The following is a 12,191-nucleotide window of genomic DNA, read 5'->3' on the forward strand; positions in this document are numbered from 1 at the left end:
AAGAAATAGAACGGCAATATCGAAAGACTTGAGAGTGATGATAGTCTACAGAGTGTTCTTCGTTCTTCATCACTTTACTGAGATTCTCAAGATCAACACCTCCCGTTTCGCCATCAGTAGAAAAAATACCCCTAAATAATGCGGATAAACTTCATCAAAGTAACTGGCAGTAGCGTGAATGGTTACTTAAGTAGCAAGAACAAAGAGATAAAATGTCACTTTTTATTATCATATACAGCTGTTAAAAAGGCCTAACCAGTAACAGCTCTAACTGCTTTAGCTGTAAAAGATACACAGCGCAGATGCAGTAGTAATCTGTTGCTATACTTCTGTGCAAACAGAGGCAGGTAGAGGCTATTATTTAATTGATTTTTCATTTATTTACTTGTGTGTTTAGTTACATAAATTCAACAATTTTATAGTACGAGTATGTGAATGAATCACTGACAACGGCATTTTGTCTGAATTCAGAATTTCTTCCGTAAATTGCTGACTGCTGGAAAGATTGGATTCTCCACGTTTTTTTTTTTTTATGTCTCACTTTGAACTTTTTGGAAACTTCTTAACGAAATTTTGTTAGGGACGATACTTCTCTCTTTGTATATACTTACTAATATTTTCTTTCACATTTTTCTCAAAGGAACGGTTTGTCCAATAAATCAGGGTTTAATGACTAGACAGTCTGCATGACTAAACACGGAGGGGGCGGGTATGTGCCCATTTAAGGAAATTTTTTTGGTGCCCTTGGAAAAATCTGCTCGATCCTACTTCTTCAATAGCATGCTCTTTATTCATGGCGTCCTCAAGTGGAAAAGTTGTCCATTGAGTATGTATTATTTTACTTAGAAATGCAATAAGAAAACACAGAGGGGACTCAAAATGAAGGAAGGGATAAAGTTCCAATATATCATTGGGAAGAAAGTCAACTAATGGAGTTTCATAACAACAAAATGACATGCAAATGTAATGACATCAAAATGAAATTGTTGTTGGGTGTTCCAGAACATATAAACGACATGAAAATTTGCATATTTGTCGGAGATGCTTTGCTGGATATCATTCGATCATTTTCAAAAATGAATATTTCACTTTGATTAGATTCCGTAAGCAAACAGAATGCGTTTAAATTAGCATAACTAAACAGCATCTACAAGATTATAGAAAGAGCGTAACGAAATTCTTTCGTTACGCGCTTTCAAAAGTGTTTACACGAGCAGAAAGTCGGTGTACCTGCTCGACCCTGGATCACTGAGCAGGTCTTTTGTGAAAAGGGGTAAGAGGTCATTATTACCTTTGAGACATTAATCCCCAGGGAGTCACTAACGAACCCCTCGAAAGTTGCTTTACAGTTCCTGTCGAGAACACTAGCGAAGACAAATTCCTCTGACAATATTAGCACTATCAATAAGAAGCACGGATACAACAATGCTTTTGATGTGACTCGTGAACGGTGCGTTAAGTGTCAGAACCGTTTCCTGACTGAGTTTCACTGTACATTTCCTGCGGAAATATTGAGGGTTAGTCAGTCTTGACATACCTATGTGCTTTAGTAGTTCTTGTAAACATGACACCAATAATAATAATAATGGTATCAGTGGAATTTTTATTCATTTCACTAATGATGATTATAATGATTACGAGTGTAATAATATGAATAATTACATTTAACCCGAAATAATATTAATAATGATAATAATAATGATAATCCTCACGGTATAGTCTTCCCACAGCAAATCGAGATAAACAGCGTTCCGGGTATTTTCGAATGATCGCATTGTCCTTCAGCCGCACAGAAAATATCCGTCAGACCTGAAAATACCTCCAGTAAAGGTAAGTGAGGTGTGTGTGTGTATCTGAGAGCTTCTTATGAAGCCCTTCGAGCCAGAATACGCCCACAACTTCCACGCCCACGTTTCCCCTCACATATTCCTCGCCTCACAAACGCCGACGTCTTCTTATGTCTATAATGCCTCACTTCTCTCCTATCTCCCTCCCCCTTCCTCCCTGTACTCTACCTCTCCCGATGACATCACATCATGGTTTGGCTTAGACACCTGCTCTCACGCTTCAGGAGGGCGGTTGCTGGAGAGAGAGAGAGAGAGAGATGTATTTCTTGTCAATGTTTTAGTTTCCTGCGAGATTTGGTTTGAAAGCAGTTGTCGTTGTTTTCCATTAGTTCAAAGTAGAATTCGGTTTGCTGCTTTATAGGGAGATGGCCAGAATTAGCGTCCCCAAGACCCTCAGTCGTTGCACTTACCACTTTCAGTATCAAGTGGGAATGCATCTTGCAAACTCTCTCATATTCTCTAGTTTCCAGTAGAACTGGTTCTTTTTCAATAGACATTTGTGGTGAAAATCAGGCACCACATCACCCAGGAAATTATAAGACTTCAAAAAGCTGTAAACCGGCGTCGACAGGAGAGTCTTGCCAAATCAATTTTCTTTTCAGCAGCCAAGGTGCTGCATCTGTTTCCAACAACTTACTTCAACAAGATGGGTTTAACAAGTCAACCTCAATCAGTGATGTGGACAATTGTTAACCATCAGTTCCTGTACACTTACTTTCGTCAGCTCTGTCACTTCTTGTGCCTTTTAGGATATTCAGGCATATTTACTCTATTGAAATAAGTAAGATTTACAAGTCTGAGCTCATCCGTTTCTTCTTGTTCAATTATTTTATTTTTTCCCCTTTGCCTGAATAGAAAAGTACAAGTTACAAATAAAGGAAGCTGAATAAGAATATTTAGAGGCATAATAGATAATGCAGAGTTTGTTTGTACAGAGGTGTGTACACTCAAAGAAATAGGGGAGCTTACAAGAACATCATACCCGGATGCATCCCCTTCTAAGCACTGTATCAGAGACGACAGCGTGTTGACTAACTATAACTGCCACGAACCTCTACTTAAATTATTCCCCAGCAAGTTAGCTAAAAAGCTTCATCCTCTTTGTTGTTGAATGTGGATATGAATGCAAATGATCTACGTATACAGTTTGGTCTTTAATAGATACCAAGGTCTTTTAAATATAGTCATATATTTAAAGGATCTTGATAGATACAATAAAATGCAGTGATTCGTGAATCATCATCATTTTCATGACACTAATTTATGATTATTATTATTATTCAGAAGGTGAACTCTATTCATCTGGAACAAGCTCACTGGAGCCATTGACTTGAAATTCAATCTTCCAAAGAATGTGGTGTTCGTAAGTATAAACTGGTACTTGACTGGCGTTGAATGACTCGGTGGAAGGAGGCTCATCTTCCGTGTCTAACCCACACTGTTCTTATGGGTCTTATTTTGCTGCTAAGTGGTTAATCATCTGGGTAAGGGAAGCAGAATGAGAGAAGACGACGGTACCTTCCCACTTACAATTAGAAAAAAAAAACGAAAATGGTGACCGAAAAGAAGATATCAGTTCTCCAGAGTGGTACACTCTCTATAGCTTTTCTAACACCAGGTTAGTCATTGACCAAGGGACGGAACTAAAAGCAGCAGCAGTGCAATAGAGAGAGCCATCATTGAATAAAGTTAAGTATATCTTAGTTTTACCAGACCACTGAGCTGATTAACGGCTTTCCTAGGGCTGGCTCGAAGGATTAGATATTTTAACGGGGCTAGGAACCAATTAGTTACCTAGCAACGGGTCCTACAGCTTATTGTGGGATCCGAACCACATTATATCGAGAAATGAATTTCTATCAACAAAAATAAATATCTCTCGTTCCGCGTTGGCAGAGCCGAGAATCGAACTTCGGACCACTGGATTGGTAGCCGAGTGCGAAATCCACTCATCCAACGAGGAACTAATAAGAAAAAATTTTGTATACATCTTTCTAGTACTGAATAGTACCTCAGGAGTCACATAAATTTGAACTTCTGGAAAATCCTTGAACACAGAAAATAAATGAACAGGGCTAATGACTGCGTTCGAAATGCTTAAAAGATAATACATAAAAAACTTTATTGGATATTCCTCGGGTACAAAAAAAATTAGTTTTAAGTAATCAGGAATACCTGAAAATTCTAAATAAAGATTTCATTACTTGGCAATATAGGTACAGGCACTAGAGTCCTGTCCATAAACACGTAATTTACCATATTTGGTCTAAAAATAATCAAGGCCAGAGTGTGGAACGATATGTGAGAGATAAATTCTACTCAATACATGCCGTAATACGAAAAAACAAAGTAATCAGTTTTCAACCTTACTGCTGTAATTTAACCTTAAAATGGAAAAATATATGATCACCTTGAGTAAATGTTACGTGCGTGCCTGTGTGTGCGCATGCCTGTGGGTGTGTGTGTGTGTGTGCGCTCTTTCGCATACTCATGTGTGTCCGAGTGTGAGTTCGAAGTTTGCCGTGGACATTAGTAATTCTTCATTTGCTTCTTCATTTTGGTTCAGGGCTTTGTAGTGACAAGCGTATCCAAATGAATGAAAGGAAATCGAGAATTTATGAAGGTATTGTGGCTGTTACAAATACATACACACACACACACACACACACACACACAACACACATATATATATATATATATATATATATATATATATATATATATATATACATATATACGTGTATATATATATATATATATATATATATTATACATATATATATATATATATATATATATAATGTAGTCATATATTTTCATAGAAAAGCCTATTTTATAGTAAAACTTCATCATCATTTATCTATAGATGATATAAACTTGCTTATGACACAGCTATTTTCGTTCTATAATGAATGCCTGGTGAAAAAGAACTGACGAGAATCATCCAGCTGCTGTTGACAGACGTCTTGGCAGTGAACGCAGCAACACCGCCATTGAACGATCAAATAGATAGGTGGTATAATGCTGATGAGGTCCTTTTAATGTAAATATATAATTTCAAATTCAAATAAAGGGAATGAATTCACCTTTTATCGTAAAGACAAAGGGAGAGACGCCCTCAAGATATTTGATGGTTTTTTTTTAAGACTAAGAAGCATTACCAAAAAGCGTAAGCACTGGACCTGAGCACACTAGTGAGGAAGTGGACAAATTTGCTCTGGAAATGATCGTCTGGTCTCCTACATATGTTCGTTACAGTCTGGATCCTTCTTTAATTACAAGTCAATGTATATCGTAATGAATCTAGAATAACAAAAAATACGTGAGTGTGCTCGCAGGACACTGAGGTCCACTGTGGTTGGTTAACCTGGATTCTAAGATTGCAAACATGGTCAGAATTCAAGACCGAATCATCTCTAACAATATTACAAAGCTTTGCAGCATTTCCCATTCGGTAGAGATGAATCTTGAGATATTGTTTTGCCTTAAATTTATTCCACGTTCCAGCTCAAAACCCGAGGTGTTCATAGGCACTTTTCGTAATAATAAAGGCATATCTTATTTTCCGTTGTTTTCCATCACACTACTTTTTTTCCACTGACATATTACTTTCCCTTATTCTTTAATCTTATGTTGTGATTCCGACCGACAAAGAACCAAATTTCATTCTGAACGCACAACCACATGCTCGCTCATCCAGCACTAGGGTCATAGCACCTTGTTTTGCCAACTCTTATATAATACTTTTACTTTAGGTCATTTAGTAGTAGGTTTGAAATAGGCGTGACGGCATTAAGAGGGTAAAAATAGTTCTCTTTCATGATATTGAAACAATTACCTTACGTACAAAAAAGGTTCCCTAACAGTGATATAACGTGAACAAAATCATTTGCAAACATTTAAGAAAACATAATTCTGAAAAGAGGATTTCCATGCTAATTGTTTACGTAGTCATCTGCGCGACAATAATGAATACTTAAATAGCTCTTTCATTAGCCATTAAAAATATTTTGATTTAAGTCGTCATTATTCAAATGTATTCACGATGACTGTTCTACTCTCCCAGAGATCCGTTTATATGAATATATACACAACACGTCATAACGTGAAGAGCCAGGACAGAATAAACAATTTACTTAAGGAAATCTTCTTAAATAGATAAATTATGTATATGTATATATATATATATATATATAATAATATATATGTGTGTGTGTGTGTGTGTATGTATGTATGTATGTATATGTATATATATACTATATATATATATATATATATATATATATATATATATATATATATATATACATATACATACAAACATAGACACACACACACACACATATATATATATATATATATATATATATATAGTATATATATATATATATATATTATGTATATATATATATATATATATATATATATATATATATATGTATATATATATATATATATGAGGTTTTAGTTAGTCTTCCTTTTTCACGAAGATAGATATATGAGGTTGTAGTCCACAGGGGAAAAGAAAAACTGAAATTCCTTTTAGCTCAACAATTTCGGCCTTCACTGGCCCTTAACGAGAGCTGTTTATTAACTCAGCTTTTCTTTTCCCCCGTGGACTACAAGCTCATATATATATATATGTATATATATACACACACATACATACATACACTCACACATATATATATGTATGAATAACTTGATCACGAAGTATATAAAACGTGATGCTATGTATAAATAAAGGTTTTGCCACGAAGGAAAAAAGGAAAAAGCGAGATAGCCGAGTACTTTCGGTCTTGTTCCGACCCTTTTTACAAGACCGAAAGTACTCGGCTATCTCGCTTTTTCATTTTTTTCCTTCGTGGCAAAAACCTTTATCTATATATATGTATATATAGTATATACGTGTATATATATATATATATATATATATATATATATATATATATATATATATATATATATATATATATATATATATATATAATTGATGAGCATGATAGGATATAAGAATTTCTGAATCTCTTTCGTTTTTCATTTACGTGATGCTCGTGTAATTATGAGTTTAGGTTTTACAACGGGTAAACTGGGGTTAACTCTTAAAAACCCGTTGCAATCTACCACAGAAAGTGTGGGACTTGTTCTCCAAAGAGGAAGATAAGGCATTAATGAACTTATGAGAAAATGTTCCTCGACTGCTGTACGAAAGCAATTCTTAGAATCTTCCGCTGGTTTAAGCTCGTAATAAGGAACAGTAATTAACTTTGGTTCTAGAAGGAACAATGAGTCTCTTATAGACATTATGGTAGCAAAAACGCCAACCTTGCAGTTCCAAGGTTTTACGGAAACGAAAAATGAAGACTCGTGTTGTTTAGATTGAGTAAAGATTTTATCGTTTTATGCTGCTTGAGGCTGTGTGAATTTCTGTATTGAAATTGTTAAATTACCTTCCAAAAGCTCACGACCTTTAGCGTATAGACGACGAACGATAAATGGTGGAGCAGCAACCACACTGAAATCACCAAACCTAGGAGCACACACACACACACACACACACACAAAACTGGCTAATAAAAAAAATGAAATTTCAGTTGGGGCAGTGCGTTCAAAGGTTTTCCTACAACCTCATATACATGTCAAACACACAGGAGAGAGAGAGAGGAAAGTAAATATATGCAATCATGTTGTAGATTGTTGCTTATCTGTTATACATGCCTTACTAAATTCTAGACTGTAGTATAGTGAGTCACTGCCATTGTCTCATACACACATACACACACGCACACGCACATACACTTAGATATATAGCATATATGAATCCATAAATAGACTGGATATTGAATTCACTTTACTTCGGTACTACCCTGCCTACAGAGGAAATTATATTTGCATACTAAGTATGTCAGCCCGGCTAGAAATTATGATGCTCTGGAAAAACCTTTAAATCTACTATATTCTCGTCTATCCCAGCTATGTTACTTGAGGTTTTACCTTCTATGAAAAAATATTTGTTTTTAACCTTTATTATTTCTTGTTTCCTTAATCTTGGTCAAAATCGTCACTGCAACTAAAAGATTAACCATGAATTTCAAAACACCTTATTGTTAATCCTCATTGGTTTACAATATCATAGCTGCACTAATACTGGTCAACTCACTTGGATGAATAATCTATATCAATAATAACAAAATCCAAGTGGATCTGTCTTGTTTGTCCGACCAGGGTGGTGGTAGTGTAGGTAGGGGATCGCGAGCATAGGGGAGACTTGACATATCCGCTCTTTCCCTGCAAACCTGTTTGTCCGCCCCAGGTGGGGTAGGTAAGGGATCCGGAGGGTGGGGAGACATGACCTTACCTTACCTTACAGACCTTACAGCTCGTTCGGGTTTCCCCAGGTCCCTCAGTGTGAGGCACCTTTAACGTCTACCAGAGAATTGCTAATGCATCTTCCGGTATATTTTACATCTTCCAATCTTGGATGGCCTGGGATGCAGCTTAGATATTTGTCGAGCTTATTCTTAAACACATCTACGCTCACTCCTAATATGTTCCTCAGATGAGCTGGCAACGCCCGGTTCCAGCACTGCGTAGTGCGTGCCATCACGCCCGTTAATAATATATAGCTAATTTTCAAGATGAAAAAATTTAAAACAGTCAAATGTTAGTCATATCTTCAACTCGATATCGTTTTTCTGTTGCGATAGAGAGAGAGAGAGAGACCTTACCTTACAGACCTTACAGTTCGTTCGGTTGCCCCAGGTCCCTCAGTGTGAGGCCACCTCTAATGTCTACCAGAGAGTTGCTAGTACATCTTCTGGTATATTTTGCATCTCCCAATCTTGGATGGTCTGGGATGCAGTTTAGATATTTGTCGAGCTTATTCTTAAACACATCTACGCTCACTCCTGATATATTCCTCAGATGAGCTGGCAACGCATTGAATAGACGCTGCATTATCGATGCTGGTGCGTAGTGGATTAATGTCTTGTGTGCTTTCCTTATTTTTCCTGGTATTGTTTTGGGCACTATTAATCTACCTCTGCTTGCTCTTTCTGATATTTTTAGTTCCATGATATTTTCTGTTATTCCTTCTATCTGTTTCCATGCCTGAATTATCATGTAGCGTTCTCTTCTCTCTAGACTATATAATTTTAATGATTGTAGTCTTTCCCAGTAGTCAAGGTCCTTAACTTCTTCTATTCTAGCTGTAAAGGACCTTTGTACACTCTCTATTTGTGCAATATCCTTTTGATAGTGTGGGTACCATATCATATTGCAATATTCAAGTGGACTATACGAACATATGTTTTATAAAGCCATAATCATGTGTTCAGCTTTTCTTGTTTTGAAGTGCCGTAACAACATTCCCATTTTTGCTTTACATTTTGCCAAAAGAATTGCTATTTGATCATTGCATAACATGTTTCCTATTCATCATCACACCAAGGTCTTTAACTGCTTCCTTATTTGTGATTGTCTCATTATTAGGTCCCCTATATGCATATAGCTTTCCTTCTCTGTCTCCATAATTTATTGATTCAAATTTATCAGAGTTAAATACCATCCTATTTTCCTCTGCCCAATCATATACTTTGTTAAGGTCTCTTTGTAGAGCGTTCCTATCTTCATCACAAGTAATTTCTCTACTTATTCTTGTGTCATCAGCGAAACTACTCACTACCGAATCCTTAACATTACTGTCTATGTCTTCAATCATAATAACAAACAGTATTGCAGCTAACACCGTACCTTGTGGCACACCGGATATTACCTTGGTTTCATCCGATTTCTCATCGTTTGCAATAACTATCTGTTTTCTGTTGTGTAAAAATTCTTTTAACCATCTTCCTATTTTATCTACGATATTGTGTTTTCTAATTTTCTTTGCTAATATATTATGGTCTACTTTGTCAAAAGCTTTTGCAAAGTCTAGATATACCACATCTGTTTCATTTCCGCTTTTCATATTTTTGAATATGTTCTCACGGTGGACTAACAGTTGGGTTTGTGTACTTTTTCCGGGTACGAAACCGTGTTGTTCTATATTAAACAAATTATTTTTTATTAAATGTTTCATAATATTTTTCTTCATTACCCTTTCATACACTTTCATAATATGTGATGTTAGACTCACAGGCCTATAATTACTTGCCTCAAGTCTTGATCCACTTTTGAAAGTAGGGGTGATATATGCTAATTTGTGCTCATCATAAATCTTGCCTGTATCTACACTTTGTCTTAATAATATTGCAAGTGGCTTTGCGATAGAATGAACTACTTTCTTTAACAAAATAGCAGGATTCCATCAGGCCCTGCAGCAGCTCCATTTTTAATTTCATTAATTGCCTGCACAATATCAGCTTCATTAATTTCTATGTCAGCTAAATATTCACTATTTTCGTCCTTACTTCTATATCTCTTCATTATCTATTCTAGGGGTGAATTCTCTCTTATATCGTTCTCTGCCAGTATGTTGCAAATTTCCTTTTTTTCATTCGTTATCTCCCTTCAATTCTCAGAGGGCCTATTTCTATTCTTCTTTTATTCATCTTCTTCGCATATGAGTATAATAGTTTGGGGTTTTGCTTGATATTTAATAGGGTTTTTTCTTCCAATTCCCGTTTTTCATTTTCTTTTGATTGTATAATCTTTTGTTCTGCATTTTCTATCTTACTTTTTAGTTCTATAACTTTCCATGCATTTTTTTCTTTTGCAAGACCTTTTTTCCACTTTCTGATTTTCTGGAACAAGATCCTTCTGTCTCTTGGTATGCATGAATGATGTTTACTTTTCTTCTTCGGTATATATTTATCCACTATTTTCTCTAATATTTTATATAATATCCCCGTATTTACTCTTATGTCATCGCTTACGAAAATGGTATCCCAATCTTTGTTTAATTCTTCATTATTTTTTCCTGGACCATTTTATATTTTACTGTAGAAGTATTTTCCATATCCTTCCCACTTTTTCATTTCTTGCTTATCTCTGTTTTCACTTGCTTTGGAATGAACTGTTAATTCTTTGACATTATGGTCTGAAATACTCGCATTATAAACTATTATTTCTTTAACATAATTCACCTCGTTCACAAATACTAGGTCTAAAGTATTTTCCTTTCTTGTTGGCAGGTGATTTATTTGTTGAATGTTGTATTCTAGTAGCATATCTAATAGCTTTTTCGAATTGCCTCTTATCTTCTGCACTACTATTACTCTCTTTTTTATATAGAGAGAGAGAGACCCTCATTCGTCAGTGAAGAACAAAGCAACAACGAAGGGATTTCTGCATAGAACTGGCAGAACAGGCCAATGGCGTTACTTGTTAGTCTTCGAGGCTCTAGTATTTGAAGCATGCAGAGCTTATAAATAAGATTAAGGATCGCCTTTCGAGGGAGCTGTCAGTAAGGCAGAAGGTCACATCATTGATGCTGATCGATAAATACTATTCTTATGACACGGTTATAAATTTTGAATTACTTATTTACAAAGCCTTTCACCTGATTAATCTATTAATCATTCATTTTCGTATGCGTTATGGTATATATCTGTAATAATCTTATTTCGTTCGTTTTGTAAATCTAATATCGCCTGTAGGTTATAGGCAGAGAGAGAGAGAGAAGAGAGATGTGGGTGGGAGGTAATTTCAGTGAGCCAGTTACATCTGAGTTAACTCATAACTAAAGTGAATAGGTAGATGCAGTGACAATTAGCGGAGAGCAAGAAGGAAGTGATGTAAGCAGCGAAACATTCGTATTCATTTAATTTATATATATATCGGCGTTGGCGCTGTTGGCAAGAGTAGCCAGCAGATCCATGCAAAAATAAAATAACACGAAAAGAAGCTTATTTATGCGTTAGTCATGTAGTAACTCTTAAAATTCCTATTTACGACGCAATAATTTCCACTAACTGACTGGCGTATATATTTATATACAGATAGCCTGGCAGGGAATTAGCACCTATGAATTATGTCTATGTACTATTATCGACGGAAAGTTTTTAACTACGTCCGTAATTGTGCTTGTAACCCGGAAACAATAATAATGAAAACATAAACATGCTCATACACAATACACGCACACACACACACACACACACACACACACACACACACACACACACACATATATATATATATATATATATATATATATATATATATATATATATCTATATACATATATATATACATATATATATAATATATATATATATAATATATATATATATACTATATATATATATATATATATACATATATAATATATATATATATATATATTATATATAATATATATATATATATAGATATCTATATGTATAATATATATATATATAT

This window comes from Macrobrachium nipponense, chromosome 2 (assembly GCF_015104395.2).
Source record: "Macrobrachium nipponense isolate FS-2020 chromosome 2, ASM1510439v2, whole genome shotgun sequence".
NCBI classification, from domain to species: domain Eukaryota; kingdom Metazoa; phylum Arthropoda; class Malacostraca; order Decapoda; family Palaemonidae; genus Macrobrachium; species Macrobrachium nipponense.